Source organism: Humulus lupulus, chromosome X (assembly GCF_963169125.1).
Source record: "Humulus lupulus chromosome X, drHumLupu1.1, whole genome shotgun sequence".
NCBI lineage: Eukaryota > Viridiplantae > Streptophyta > Magnoliopsida > Rosales > Cannabaceae > Humulus > Humulus lupulus.
Genome location: NC_084802.1, coordinates 32,280,133 through 32,296,997, shown reverse-complemented (window position 1 = coordinate 32,296,997; position 16,865 = coordinate 32,280,133).

Genomic DNA, 16,865 nt, shown 5'->3' with positions numbered 1-16,865 from the left:
AGTGTGGTGTTTCATAAGGAGTGTATTATCCCAATGATACTTCTCATGATTCGGAAAGACATGGCGAAAAAAGCTAGGAAGAATGGTCTAATCTTATTCTAAATTAAGCCGTCCGAGGAGTTTATTCTCTTCTTTTGTACGTATATACGGTATGTACGCATGCATGATTGATATTGACATATATACCTACACATACACATGAAATTAATATATATGTATATATTTATTATACTTGTATACTATTTATGTGTTATAAAGCTCTACATTGGTTGTTTATAAAATATTTTAATTAACCTAATGTAAATATTATATTGCAAACATCCAAATATAATCCACCGAAATAAGAAAAAAAAATTTAACCCGTTCAACAGTTTGGACAATTTGGTTGGGTTAACCTGCCCAAAGTGATCTTCAATGTTTTTTTAAATAATCAAATTTAATAAACTATAAAAGTATAATATACAACTTTCTAGTTTAAAAATATTATTCTAAATTCATTGTTAAAATTATATGGTTTAATTTTTTTAAAATATAATTTATACAATATACATATTAAAATTTTATTCGGTATTGTTATCCCCAAAATTTCAGTTCGATGACGTGGCAATCAGAAGTGACAAGTGGCAACGCATGGTCAGTAAAATGCACATTAATAGTCAATAAATGTGTTGACTTTTCAGAGTTGTGATAAAGTGATCTGACCGATCTGATAGAATTTCTGTCTGACCGGTGAAGATTTTTGACTGACCAGTCAAGTGTCATGCTAGACCAGAGATGTGTCATGTTAGACTAAAGAAGTGTCATGACCGACCAGTCAGGTGCTTGTCCGACCAGTCAGGTGCTTGTCCGACCAGTCAAGTGTTTGGCCGACCAGTCACTTGTCTTGGCTGACCAGTGAGGGTTTGGCCGACTGGTGAAGTGTTTTGGCTCTCCAGTTTTCCTTCTGGGTGTGATGTGGACCGACTAAACAGACCATTGCTACGCAAGAGATCCCAGTAACGGCTTCAACTAGAATCGGTCATACCTGCGCGGGAATCTCTCATATTATCCCAAAGAATCGTATATTGTTGTATTTTAAATATTATTATTAATTAAATATTGTGAGAATAACAGAAAGGACCCGGTCAAAGGGAATATATGATGTACGATCCATGAGCCTATAAATAAATGGCTCATGGTATCATTTGAGGGATCTAATCTTTTTAGACTGAGAAAACTCTCTCGTTTTGAGATTTTGGGGACTGTTACTTGGGGCATTCTTGGGGCATTTTATGAGAGGTTAGAGAGATAAAGCTTGTATTCTCTAGAGAGAGAAACTCTATATTTTTCTACTTGCACTTAAGAAACTCAGTTGGCTCAAGTTCATCTGATCTTAAGTGTAGGCTAAATATATCACAACTCCAAGTGGATTAGGCTATTACCAACACATTGGGGCTGAACCACTATAAAAATTGTCTGTGTCGTATTTTTCTCTTGAAGGTTTATTGTCGTTTTGACGTCTACACGTCGTTGGCCAAAAACGCGGTCAACATTTTGGTGCTTTCATTGAGAGCCTGAAGAGAAGAAACACACGACTATCATATCGAAATGGCGCCCAAGAATACCAATGTGGCATCCAAAAAGTCAGGCACGTCAAAAGAGCCTGCTAGATCAGAAGATCCTGGACCGTAGAACCCAGAGACTAAGCCCAGGGTGATTCTCGAGGAGACCACTCTAGAAGTTGAACAACTCCAGGAAGCAATAGGTGCTTTCCAAGAGGAGATGATGCAATTCAATGCTCGGCAGGAGTCTTTCGCTAAAGAGATGGCCAAGCAGAGAGCTGTGTTAGAGCAGCAAAGGCGCGATATGGAGGCCAGAAGCGAAGAGCTCAGACAGCGACAGGAGGAAGTCGACCGGAGACATCGTGAAGCAGCACTTGCTCTGGAAGTGGCTACCCAATTGGCCCAAGCCAATGCTCAAGCCGCGGCACAGGCAGCCACCCAGGGAGCAAGAAATAATAATGCTGATCGGAGGACCACTGACAGAGCCAATTCTCGTGGACCGGACAGAAGCAGGAGTAACCCCCCTGATCGGGAAGATGATGGGGTCCGATCCAAAAATGCCTCGACGCAAAGGGAGCACTCTAGAACCCCCTCCAGGAGCCACTGATCAGAGACTTCTAGATCAGGGAGTCACCGATCGGGTAGTAAAAAGACTCCACCCAGGCAGGAACAGACCAAGACTCCTCGAGATAAGAGGACTTCATAATTCAAAGATAGGCATGGTCGTGATGAGGCTGATAGTCATCACACTGACAAGTCAAAGGAAAAGGAGGGCAACGACCAACAAGGAGGAAAAGATTGCCCGGGGCGTACCGAAAGGCCTCCACTACACCCCAGCCAGCAGCGTAGTGGGAGAGCACAAGTCCCGCGTAGTAAGCCCTCTGAAAAATCAAAAAGTACGGTGTTCGATTAGGCAGGAGAGCATGCTTCCCGGAAGGATCTGAGGGACGTTATCACCAACAAGAGGAGGACTGTCCCGGTCGAAGGGCAAAATCTGAACTGCCTTGCCAGTCAAGTAGAAATACTTGACGACAGTGCACCAGATGGTAATGCCCGACCAGGCGGTCAAGACCTTGGAACTTCATCAGTTACACCAGCCATCCAAGCCCAGCTTGACGTGCTAACAGCTGCAGTGCAAGGTTTGTCAAAACGACCTTCCGAGATAGATGCGATAGATCATCGAAGTGGCAGCCCATTTTGTGCCCGGATTAGAGCAGCCCAGCCGCCGGCAAAATATAAAGCATCGGTTCTGCCAGTATATACAGAAAATGTAGATCCCATCAGACATGTTGGGAAATTTGAGGACCAGATGGAATTGCTCGGAGTAAGTGATGATTATCGATGTAGAGTTTTCCCGACTACATTGTTAGATACCGCCCAGGAATGGTATTGGAAGTTTAAGCCGAACTCCATTACCTCTTGGGAAGCATTCAAGAAGGAGTTTTGTAGACAATTCAGCACTGCCCGGACTCCACCAGTTTATGCCAACCACTTGGCAGATATCAAACAAGGAAAAGATGAGTCTTTAAAGAATTATATATAGAGATTCATGAGAGAAGCCAATAGAGCAACTGCTGTAGGAGATGAGGGGAAGATGGTTGCCATATCTGCTGGGATAACTTATCAGAGCCCTATGTGGGATAGTATACATAGAAATCCAATTTCAGCACTTCAACAATTTCTTGACCGAGCAGACAAGTATATGAAATTGGATGATGCAATCGAGAAAGAGGAGAATGGCATAAATAATCCGGGTGGATCAACTGACTCTCCTAATAATGGTGGAAAGAAACGTGGAAATAACGGGTCTGACGACCATGAGGAAAATAAAGCAAAGTTGAGTTCAAACGAAAAGCCAACCAAGTATGAGCCTCAGTTCACTAATTACACCACTCTCTCGACCAGCTGAGCATAAATATATCTTGCTAGTCATGAAGAGGTTCCCTACAAGAAACCTCCACCCATCAGGAAAGAGATGAGGAAGAGAGTTATGAATAAGTTTTTTCGTTTCCATGGAGATTATGGTCATGACACGAATGAATGCAATCATCTCAAGGATGAGATAGAGTTTCTTCTCCGGTCGGGCAAGTTGAGGAAATACCGGGCAGAGACACCCCAAGGAGAAGGAGGCAGCAACAATCCTGGGTTCAAACGACAAAGATCTCCACCCTTGCAGCCCGGACCTGTGGACTTCACCTTAGACACTATATGTGGAGGTCCACACTTGGCTGAGGATAGCAACAAGGCAAGGGAGAGGTATGCCGAGACACTTCAACATGAGCGGGAGTGCTAGGATCAGGAGCCACTGGAACGGTGAGCGTTTGTGAATATATTATCACTAAATACCGCTTTCAGAGTGATAGTTTAATTTCAAGTTGTTTAACTTGTTATTTAAATTTGGTTTATGAGCTGGTTATTTGCTAACCAGTCAGCTATTGTTGAACAATTTTTGTTGTTAAGACTCGTTATTAGACATGTATTGTCCTTTTTTAATTTACGAGTAATAAAAGAGATTACGCGCAGCGTGGTCGATTCTTGCTACAAATGTGCATATGTGTTAATTATCCGAACAGTGTTCAACTAGTCGGTAAAATCGGACAGTGTTCAACTGGTCGATACGTTCAAGCAGTGTTCAACTGCTCGAATATTTTCAATATATTCTATGTGTTTCATGAGCAATAAACTGCTTGAACAGATTCGGTCAAGTAGCAAGTGACCCAGGATCTTTCAACCCTCGATCAGTTGGGCGGCACATGGGGTATACTGATATATAATTTAACACAGGCAATAAGAGCACGAGTAAACATATTTGTTTTTAGGCTGACTTGTAAAATTTTGAAGTAAAAAAAGGTCATTAAGCTAACTTGTTTGACAAAGTTTAAGTAATTTGGAATTTTTTAAAATTTCAAGTTAGAAGCAAATATTCGTGTGACAATAAACGTTATGCTCATAAAATGTTAGAGCAATAAGAGTGTGAGAAAGTATACTTAGTATAGACTTATGAAATGCCTAGAATTTCTAAGTTAGAAAACTAAGTACTCATGCGAAAATATAAGGCATACATCAGAGTGATTTTACTATTCACAAAAAACTTATAACTTTTAAAGTCTAAAATGACTTAGAATGTTTCAAGTTAGCAAAGAAAAGTAAAGTATAAATGCCAATAGCTCGACTGTACGAGAAAAATATCAAAGTTGCTAAGCAACAATTGTCTTCACAAGAAAAAAGAGTAAACTACTGACCATGTACAAAGTTTAGCTGATCAGGTGCAAAGTTTTCCTAGTCGGGAGAATAGATACAACTTCCTTTGTCAGCTGAGCATATATCACTAGTCAAGTAGGAAACTCTGTTGTTGAGCATGACTAACAACGATGAGTCCTTGGAGTGAATCAAACAAACATGAACAAATGAATGCAAAGTAAATACTACATAGTGAAAAAATGTCTTTAGAAGAGAAGTCAATTTTTCCCAAGATTGATTGAGAGAAATCGATCTCTCAAAATGCTTTTGGGAGATTCAAACAAGGTGCTTAAAGTCCCGAGCAGTTGTGCGTGCGTGGCATCCGTGTCCAACCGGCCAGCGCGCGCATATGGTGTCCGTGTCCGATCGGTGTGTGTGCATCCGGGCGGTTGAAGGTGACCGAGCATCTGGGTAGGCGTGGCGCACCCAAGGAGCGCAGCAGGCACGCACGTGGTGTGCGATCGGTGCACCCTTGGTTACGCCAAGGCACCCGAGGAGCCGCATCAAACAGGCATCTGAGGGGCTGCGCTGGGGTTCCGAGGGGCAGTCATGGGTTGGTCCGAGCGAAGGCACGCGTGTCCGACCAGCTAGCGCACGCGTCCGAGGAGCTAGGCCCAGTGGTCGATCGGGTGCGGTGTGTGCGTGTGTCCGAGGAGCTAGGCCTAGTGGCCGATTGTGTGCGGAGTATACGTGCATCCTAGGAGCTAGGCCCTGTGGCCGAGCGGTTGTTGATGGCACGCATCCGAGCTGAGATGTGCGTCCGAGGGGCTAGCGCATATTGACCGATCAGCTGGGGTGTTGGTCTGTGGTGACCGATCGGTGGGCACAAGATTCATGCCCGATCCCTTTGTGTCCGAGCAGCCATAGGAATGCCCAAATATTCAAGCAAACAAACAGCCATGACCGATCGACCATGGGTGTTTTCCCTAAACCCTTTTCGATAAAACCTAGATCCCAAATAGCATGGACACAAACACATTTCCTCACCCAAAATACACAACAACAAGATCAAAAAATAGAATTTGAAGAAATCAAAAGACAAGTTTAATAGTGGATTTACATGAAAGTTATCAACCGGATGGAAGCTTTTGGATGACCTCAAAAACATTTTGCTAGAAGAAAAGTTTATCATACGAGTAAATCATATAATAAACTTGGGGGGAAAATGTTATCCCCAAAATTTTAGTTCGATGACGTGGCAATCAGAAGTGACAAGTGGCAACGCATGGTCAGTAAAAGGCACATTAATAGTCAATAAATGTGTTGGCTTTTCGGAGTTGTGATAAAGTGATCTGACCGATCTGATAGAATTTCTGTCTGACCGGTGAAGATTTTTGACTGACCAGTCAAGTATCATGCTAGACCAGAGATGTGTCATGTTAGACCAGAGAAGTGTCATGACCGACCAGTCAGGTGTTTGTCCGACCAGTCAGGTGTTTGTTCGACCAGTGAGGGTTTGGCCGACCGGTGAAGTGTTTTGGCTCTCCAGTTTTCCTTCTGGGTATGATGTGGACCGACTAAACAGACCATTGCTACGCAAGAGATCCCAATAACGACTTCAGCTAGAATCGGTCATACCTGCGCGTGAATCTCTCATATTATCCCAAAGAATCGCATATTGTTGTATTTTAAATATTATTATTAATTAAATATTGTGAGAATAACAGAAAGGACTTGGTCAAAGGGAATATCTGATGTACGATCCATGAGCCTATAAATAAATGGCTCATGGTATCATTTGAGGGATTTGATCTTTTTAGACTGAGAAAACTCTTTTGTTTTGAGATTTTGGGGACTGTTACTTGGGGCATTTTATGAGAGGTTAGAGAGATAAAGCTTGTATTCTCTAGAGAGAGAAACTCTATATTTTTCTACTTGCACTTAAGAAACTCAGTTGGCTCAAGTTCATCTGATCTTAAGTGTAGGCTAAATATATCACAACTCCAAGTGGATTAGGCTATTACCAACACATTGGGGCTGAACCACTATAAAAATTGTCTGTGTCGTATTTTTCTCTTGAAGGTTTATTGTCGTTTTGACGTCTACATTTCGTTGGCATAAACGCAGTCAACAGGTATATTCACGTTACATTGGATGGATTGAAATATTTTTTAACCTGCCTATTATTAGATTGAGTGGTTTGAATTTTCGTTGAGTTATTCAAGTTGGGCAGTTTGCAAAAATTTTGAACAACCCTAATGTGTTATACCTTCATTGTGTCTGTCACGACTCAAACCCTAGGCAGTGATAGATGTGTAATATCCATAATTTCACCATTGTTGAAAAATAATGTTTATAAGTGATCCTTTAGTTTTTATACCATAAACTACAATAATCATAAGTCCAAAAATAATTGAATGACTCCTGTAATTATATAGAAAATAAAAGTAATAAAATTAGGATCACTCATAAAAATACACTTAGCATCTGTAATTCCTCAAAACTAAATAACATAACTAAATTCCAATTCATATACCTTAATAGACTAAAAAATAATTCGTAAGTCACACACTTTACCTTGAAACAAAAAAATATAGATTGGACTAAACTAGAAAAAATCCAAACTTCGGATCCTCATATCTGTCATGACCTGAGACCTAAACAGTGACAGGTGTGTAATATCCATAACTTGGGTGGTCAGTGGTCAATGGTCAAGCTTTGACCCTTATTGGAAAATAATTCTTATAAATGATCCTCTATTTTATACTAAATAGTATCATAATTATAAGTAAAAAATAATGAAATATGTAACGCCCTGGTTACCCCAGAACAGTTACGGTAAGCGATGAACCGTGAATTTAACTCGCTACCCGAGTTCTTTGGTTAAAAACGTTCTTCTAGGTGTTATTAATAGGTTAAGGTGGAAAACTAATCAAAAGGGAAGGATATATTTTATTTAAAACATAAATCTGTTCATGGTCCCATCAAAACGTTTACAAGTTATCGACAACTCAAAATGGTCATTACTGTTTAAATTTACAACCCGCCGACCTAAGCGGCAAAAATAGGGTAAACCCCCTAGTTTCTCTGAGAACTCCTTGGCCGTGGTGGTCAAGCGGCCGCATATGTACACAGCACCACCTAAGCTCTCCACTCAAGGTTGGGTGAGCTTTTCTTTCCCTTTACCTGCACCACATAGCACCCATGAGCCAAGCCTAGCAAGAAAACACAATAACGCATGATTATAATATCAACAATGATCGTAATAATCATTCAGAACTTTCAGTCCAAAATAGAGGAGTGACAGTTGAAAAGTCAATAAGGTGGGTTCCGTTACCATTAGCCATGTGACGATAAGGTCATCTGGGCTTTACAAATAAGTGATCCTTTCACTAGCTTATCAAGATAGGTGCTCGATGAACTAGTCACCAATATAACCTACCGCATGACCATAGAGTCACAACCATGGGATTCCGCTCCCTAGCCACATGACAAGAAGTCACCTAGGCCTTAGGCCCTGGCTCTGAGTAACTAGTCCTAGACTAGTCAAGTGCTTATAATTTTCATCGACCTTAGGGTCGGTCCAGCATTAATGCTTCTAGAGTCATTCAACGATGATTTCGATTAGATCTAATCTTTTCTCGGCCCTGCGTTTAGGACGCTTATGCCGTTTCTGACTCTTAGGTTAGTAATACGCGACCAATGCCGTTCCTGACTAGTCAGTGCCATACACAAGTAAGCAAGATCTGCTAAGCATTTGATATGCAATCAATGTCCACATTTAGTAACCAACATGCCTCAACAACAACCACGCATGTCATATACACTGGGTGCAGTTTTCTTACCTCTGATTCGAGCGAGAGTTAATATAAAAACGACCCTTGAGAACGATCAACCTTTAAGTTCCTTAGGGGTCACCTAGTCATAACCAAATATGGGAAACCATCAATAAAATGAATAACAAAGGTTCCTGAACCAAGATCTAGCCTCCGGGACATTGAATCCCATCAATCTAGGTAGTAGGAGCGATCCTGAGGCCTAAAACTGAGTTCCCATGATCAAAACACCCGATTGGCCTCAAAACCCTACCTGAGCCACGACCCTAGAACCTTGAGCCGCGGCCCCCAGCCACACCAGGAGCAAGGGCCGTGGTGCCCACTACTCAGTGCCACGGCACCCAGCACACCCAAAACTCCTCTTCCTGCTTCTTCGAGCTTGGGCCGTGGCGCCCAAGAACAGGGCCGCTGCGCCCACCCGGGAACCAGCCATAACTCCGTTTTTCTTCATTTAAAACCTTCCAAAAACATACCAAAACACTTCCAAACCCAAAAATAAAAGTTCTCAAACATCCCAATGATCCAAAATCATCAAATCCCTAGGCTCAAACGAATAAAAAAACTCATTGATTCACAAAATCCAATTCAAAGCTTAGAAACTCTAAAATCTCAAAACTTAGATTACCTTTGATTGGGTTGTTTTCCGTTAAATCCTTCGGTCAAGAAGCTTCTAATATTTCCTAGGATCGCTATGCCTCGATCCTCGCTTGATTCCGACTCCTAGAACTTAAGATTTCTTCGAAATTTTCCACGAACGTTAGAAAAACTAACGGGAAGAGAAAGAAGGGTGTTTTAACGTACGGTTCTGACGAACTACTTTAGGCTTAAGTAACCTCAAATAAAACCTAATGCTCGGGGTCCCGAAAACACCCCCGGGGACATAATAGTTAAAACTTCCAGAATTTCCTCCTGATCTCAATAACTCCCAATTTATCATCAAATAAACATTCCCATTACTCAATATCCCAATAAATAATCCCGTTATGACAAAACCGCTAATTTACAATATAAGACCATCTCATGCCGAATAGCTCGAATATATCCCCATAATAATGGGATCTCATCCATAAATCACAATATGCACCAAAATACACAAATATGCCCTCAACGGGCCAAATTACCAAAACACTCTAACAATCAAATGTGGACCCACATGCATGCATTTAACACCATATTATAATATAATTCACATAAACATGCATATAATCATTTAATGGCATAATTAAATAATTATGGCCCTCCTGGCCTACTAATCTAGCCATTAAACCGCCTTACGGATTTCAGGGCATTACAGAATAACTCCTATAACTATATAGAAAAATATTAGTGAGAAAAGCAAGACCAACTATCATTATACATAAAACAATAATATTCCCATAGTTATGTAATCGCCAAATAGTTAAATTTAATAAGTTACAAATCATAAAAATATACTTAGCATCCATAATTCCTCAAACTAAATAGCATAGCTAAACTCCAACATAATATAATCAGGAATAGTTATTCACAAGTCATACACTTCGCCTTGAACATGAAACCTTAGAGAAAACTAGATTGGACTAAGTAGGAGAAATTTGGACTTTGGATCCCTATCCATCTTGGTATCCATAATCTCAAATTGAGCGTTCTCCTGGAAGGGATAAATAGGGGTGAGCTTATGAAACCCAGTAGGAATACAACTATTCACAAAGGACCCACAATTTTAATAAAAAAAATCCTTGTATGGTTAGCTTTTAAAACAAAACATATCATCATCATCATCATGTGTAAACAAGGACAGAGAGATCACATATAATCACAAAGGCATAGCTACACATGCACATTACACCGTCCACTAGATCTCTAGTCCCCGTTACCCACCATAGAAAACCGACATCCTAAACGGGGTAGTCGGATCTGATAACCACCACAAGGGGGAGACTCATAACACTTCCTGTATACAGATACTAGGTCTTTACACCTACAGGTGAGTGGACACTTGATCTACCTATGATGACACAGAGACTGGGTCATGAAACAACAACATGCACAAATCATGATCACATATAACCAAAAGTAGGTAAACATGAATAATAAGAGACATTCCATTTTATTTTAGAAAATTGGGTAGTATAACGACTGCATTTGAATAAAACTAAAAAATCATAGCCTACATCAATATGTATATAAAAATTATAGTTGGCACATAGTGCCCTCAGATCAGTCTAGAAAACACATGCAAATTAAGTTTTCCATATTTTTCAAATATTTTATAAATATCAAAATTGGAATATGTTTAATGCAATCCAAAACAAATAAAATAAGTCTGAGAACCAAGATGAGTCCCTACCTCTAGATACGATCATTTGATAATTCTCCGAGACGCTCCCGAGCCTAACGATGATCCTAGTGTGATTAATCCAATTAAAATATCATGTTTTTCCTACGTGCATCAATTGAGCAAATGATTATCATCATTGCATTCCTTATTCAAAATCGTGTCCAACGACATATAATATGACCATATTTAACATTTCAAGTTCTGGAACCTCACCCAAGCATCGCACAGTAGCGGTTGGTGGCGGCAATGAACGGTGTACTGGAAACGTCGACGAATATATGCATGACATATATCAAAATGATCCCCTCAATGAGTAGATAAAAAATATGCAACTCACTAGCCCAAACAACCGCTAGTGTCATTGGAAAATGCTTCCAAAGGGGCGGAGATACCCAAAATCGCGCCGAAGAAAAATGGCGAGTTGACAGGAATGGTTTAGTGGGCTTTGTTCCTCTCTCCACGTTGGTTCTAATGGTACCAACCACTTGTAGAGAGGTGGTAGGAGTTGGCTGGAAAACACAGTCAAAGTTTTGACGACGAAACTTTGACACCTCGGTTTTTGTGCGTCTTAACTCCGATGACCTTTAGATTTTGGGGATGAGGTCATCATCGACCACTAATGTTCTAGCCCCAGCGCATGGTAACAATGGAAGCTCCAGTGGTGGCTGGGCTTAAGCTTGCTGTGGCTTTCATGGCAGAGGGAAAAGGAAGGAAAGAAAAGAAAAGAAAAAGAAGAAAGAAGAATGGTCGTGGAGGTAGAAGGAAAATGAGGAAAAAAAAAATCTGAATATTAAAGAAAGTGGATCCCACCACTTATATAAAAAAATTATAGTTTTATATTTTTTATAATTTTTTTTTTACTTTTCAACATGAAATGTCCTTACGTTTTACATCATCCATCCTGGTATCCACCAGTCTTAACTAAGTATTTCTAGGTAGGGTGAAGTCGGGGGTGAGCTTACAAAGCCCAGTACGGTAAAGACTAAACTCAAGTTCCTATATTTTTACCATTAAAAACTTTGTATGGTTAATCTTTAAAACAAAAATATATAATCATCGTATAAAACAAAATAGTGAACCAAAAAATGATCATGTATGCAACTAACGACTTCCAAGTACATATAATTCATCCCGCTATTCCTCTAGCTAATCCATCATTATAGACTCCGACTGACTGGTCCGGTATGTCGGTCTAACCACACCCTAGTGTGTGTATAAAAAATAAAAACTCTGAATAGGTTCTAGGTCTTACACCTACAGGTGCAACAACTCGCCACCTGATCTACCCCATATGATGCCACTGAAACTAGGCGCGTATAAGTAATATGTACAATCATGTTTAACAAGGTTCTCATTCATTCAACCAAAGCAGACAAAACAATTACAATAGCATGTTCTATTTTACTTTAAAAAAATTTGGGCAGTCTAACGAAACCATTTTGTCAACCTAAAATCAGAACATACATAATAGACAAATACATTTATTTGTCTTTCCAGTCTCTTAGGGAGACGTCATATACCCTTTTTTTAAGACACCAGAAATAACTACTCCCACTTTAATGACATAATACACCTTTAATGAGGAGAGTACTAAATATCTTTTTTTAGTAATAACAGTGATAAATATTACTATATATAAATGTAGATGAAAGTAGTGTTGACAAAACCTGGTTAGTCTAGAAGATTTCCATTTTTTCTTTCCTGTTCTGTCTCACTTGCATATTTATTGTTCAACTATTGCAACATTGAATGGCCAAATTAAGCACATATTCTTTTGTTTTTCTTTGACTTGGTCTTATGCTTGCATGATTTATACTGCTGTTTTTATTGTTTATTTTATTTTAAATATCCGTACATGTCTTCTGGGTATTTTTGTGTGTGGATTCAACAGCAAGTTTTACCCTTTTCACTTTGGATCTCTTCTAATATATGATTGTTGCCGGTCAATTTGATACCAACATAATCCAAACAACACTATTATTATAATAACAAATTTGTTTTGAGTTCACTTGATGTTATTTTATCCTTTTTCCTGGTATTTAGTTCGTTTGATTGTATATGCCTCGTATATTTAACTCGAGATAGTGTGATTATTGATCATTCTAGAATAAAGAACCCTTCCTTGATTCTTATACTGTTGAAGTCAGAAGTTTAGTCGGGGTAGTCTAGTAAATTGGTCTTTCTTCTCCGGTCATTTTTGCTTTCTTTTCCAATTTGATTTTCCAAAGTGAATAAAGTTTATGGTGGTTACCTACAAGAAAACTCTTTGATGCTTTAATCAGATGAGTGTATATTCAAACAAAGTAATGTTGCAAGAAAAATTAGATACCTTTGTTGTTTACAACATCAGCTATTTATAGAATTTAGAGATGTGGTTAGAAGAGTGTGAGAGTGTGTGATTGGTTAAAATGTAACCAACGTTCCTGTATCTACTCCTTCCTCTCCTAATCGAAGTTAGACATATCTAATTATAAATAACACCCTTCACAATTTAGGCTTGCGGGGTATCTGTTACCTTCTGTCCCGAAGTTTGGTTTCTGAACTTACACGAACTAACTTACTTAAATGCAGCGTATTAAATGTCCATCAAGAAGTCATTTGGGTCAAGCCAGCCCAATAGTTATGTTTAATTGAATTTTGGGCCAGACCGGGTATTTTTGGGCCTAACATATACATAAATGAGATATGTATATAAAACAAATGAAGAAACAATGTAGCTATATATACTGTATAATTTTAATTAAATTGTAGTGTTAACTGCATGTACGAAATCACATTGCGTGATTGAGATATAAACAAGAAATTCTCAGTTTGACTTTATGAATAATTATATATTTATGTGAACACTACAGGCTGTCAAAACTTGTTTACCTTGTTAGCATTGTACATGAAAATTTAATTATATCATATGTATATATATTATAATAGGGAAATTGGAGTTTATGCCTATTGCAAAAATATACCTTTAATTGCAAACATTTGAAAACTTACTTCATATTGCAAAAATAAACTTTCTCTCTCACACATACACACAAAATCATCTAAGAACCACGAACCTAGTGTTGATGTAAAAAATTACGTCGGGGTAATCGTGGTAATTGATCTTTCTTCTCCGGTCACCTTGGCTCCCTTCTCGAATAGAATCTTGAATCTCCAAACTAAACAAAGTGCCTGAGGCTACCTACAAGAAAACTCTCTGATGCATAAGTCAGATTAGTATTTTTTCAAGCAGAGTAACGATACTAGAAAAATCAGATGCCTTTGTTGTCCCCAACATCGACTATTTATAGAGATTAAGAGAAGAGTCTTGAAACGAGTGGGAACGTATGATTGGTTTAAATATAACCAACTTTCCTGCCTCTCAATCATCCTCTTCTCACAGTAGTCAAAATATTAATAGATATAATGCCCTTTGTTGCTTCTGCGAGAGGATGTTACATTATCTTCCGCGCAGAAGCTAGGCTTGTGAGTCAGTGTGAACTTACTAATTCAAATGCTCCGTATCGAATATTTGTGAAAAAGGCCATTTGGGCCGGAGCAGAAGCTTTTGGGCCCAATATTTACAATTCGTTGGGTCTTGGGCCAGGCAAGGCATTCTTTGGGTCTAACAATTTCCCCTCGGTCCATATTCAGTTGTTTTGCAGATGCTGATGTGGGTCGAGTCTCATTGTAATTAGTACAAAAATGCCCCTGGTCTAATCACACCGGATTCATTAATTGTTAATAATCATGGACTGTTTCGTTTCAATAGTCACATCCCACGTTCGCAAAAATCGAGGACCAATGAGGAGCTCCCACGACTGTTGCTGCTTAAGCTTCCCTCGTAATTTGAAAGAAATGAATAAAAGGATGCATCTTTCTTTTCTTTGTCATTTTTCTCTTCGTACCCAAACTCTGCTCAACCTTTTCTCCTAAGAACTCTGTGAAATCTGCCCCATTTTCATTCTCAAAAATCGTAAGCGATGACCCCTAAATCATACACAATGCAAAATCCCAAGGGAATTTACCAATCCACGCTTGACCATTTGCTCACAGACTGTGATATTCCTGAGAATGTAACTATCAGCAAGCTCATCAATCACGAATTGCGCAATTGGCGTTACAAGGATGTAGTTAAGAAAGATGAAATAGTGCTAAGTTCGAAGCACATCGAGTATCTTTGCTTTCCCCTTTCCGCTATCCTGGTCCAGATTGTTTCATGCTCTAAGTCTCACATCTGCTAGTTCGTCCCAACGCCGTTCAGGTGATAGTTAGGGCTCACATGTTGGGCGTGATGCAGGGCCTCTCGATTGGGACAGGTGACATTTACGCTGCTTGTAATAAATCAAACAACAAGACCTCAGAGAATAGGTCGTGGAAGACATTTTATTTATCTCCCAAGAGGAATAGGTGCATCTTCACCGCCTATGACAGTTCCAACAAAAATTGGGACGAATACCTTTACACAGTTGGTGGGGATTGGTATCCCAAATTCTTGCCTTGCGACGTGTTTCCTCTCGCCAGAACTTTCATGACCAGCATGTACTGATTCATGCGCCCCCTTAATCATTAACTTTTCATTTTTTGATGCTGTCATTTTAATTTTGGGATTTTAACTTACAGCTTCTGGTAAGTCGCATGCTGTATTTTCTTAAATGCATGTTTATTTGTATTTTTCAATCTTTGAGACTGGTTGTATTTCTTTTTGTTCCAGACTGCTTCTGGTCAAATATAAAAATTGGTAAAGACAAGGAAGACCTTTTGGTGCAAAAGGGCTTCTTTTGCGAATCTAAGGATTCGACTATCAGCATATGGACGATTTGCGATTCGTATTGTATGCAAGTTATGCCCCATTTATGCTTTACAATCAATATGGACCCCAATGCTACAATGGTACATTCTATGTGGGATGATTGCTCCAAAGCCGAAGTCCTTAAGGCATGTGAGGACCAGATGAAGAGGTTTACTTCATGCACCTTGCCATACTATGCCCTTTCGCTTTGCCTCAAAGAGATTGAGAGGGCTATTTTTGAGACTCAACAGGCACACAACAAGTAATGTGCCACTCTTGATGTTCAGGGCAGAAAATCATTTTTTGTGAACCTGCCCAAACCATCCCTCAATATAAATCGTGAAAACATTCGACTAGTAAGTTCTCGAGTTACACCAAGGATGTCCTTAAAAAATTCGCCTTCACAGGTCGTGGGCTTAGTGGAGCCCAAAAAGAAAAGGAAAACACCACCAGTCACCTCCGATGAGGATTCTAATGATGGGAGAGCAATAACATCCCCATTCAAGATCTCAAGGAGAGTACCCATTGGAATTTCGGCTAAGAAATCTCTTGGCACTGACTTAGGTTTTGTGCCTCGTATAATATTTGGATTTGTTACGACATCCAGTAGCAAAGAGGGGAAAATCGGATGCCCAACTCAAACTACTTCCCAAGTTTATGGGCCCACAAGTGCTGCCCTTGTGGCTTCTGACACTCAGACTTTCGCGGGTGTGTTGCTCAAATTGACTCTGGTGCACGTTCCTGTTCCTAAGTCTCAAATGTTGGAGCTTCCCTGGTGGCTACCTGTCCTGTTGCGACGGTACCCGTGGCTTCAGTTATCGTTTTGACTGTCGCCTTACCTCTTACGCCGTTGGTGGCTTCTGCAAAGATTACCCCTCCTGTCATTTTGGGAGGGACTCTGACACCTCTACTAGCCTCCTCTGATGCTTCTAGCATGGTAAAAAGGGGTTATGCTTCTTTGAAGAAAAGTCACTTTTTAGACAACTTATTGGCCAACGCTGAGGGTTCTCTGAGGGCAGGAAAAGTTAATACTCGCCCTAGAGCAGATGCTCAAGGAAAGGGTTCTTCTGTGGAGGCATCCTCCGACCTGACACAATACCACTTGCCTTTATCTTCGGGTTTCGATTTGCCCATTGAATTTTTGAATCAACTGGGTTTGACTGTGGTAAACACTCCAATTTTCCTGCCAAGTGAATTGGGCTGCGAGCAGACGGGCC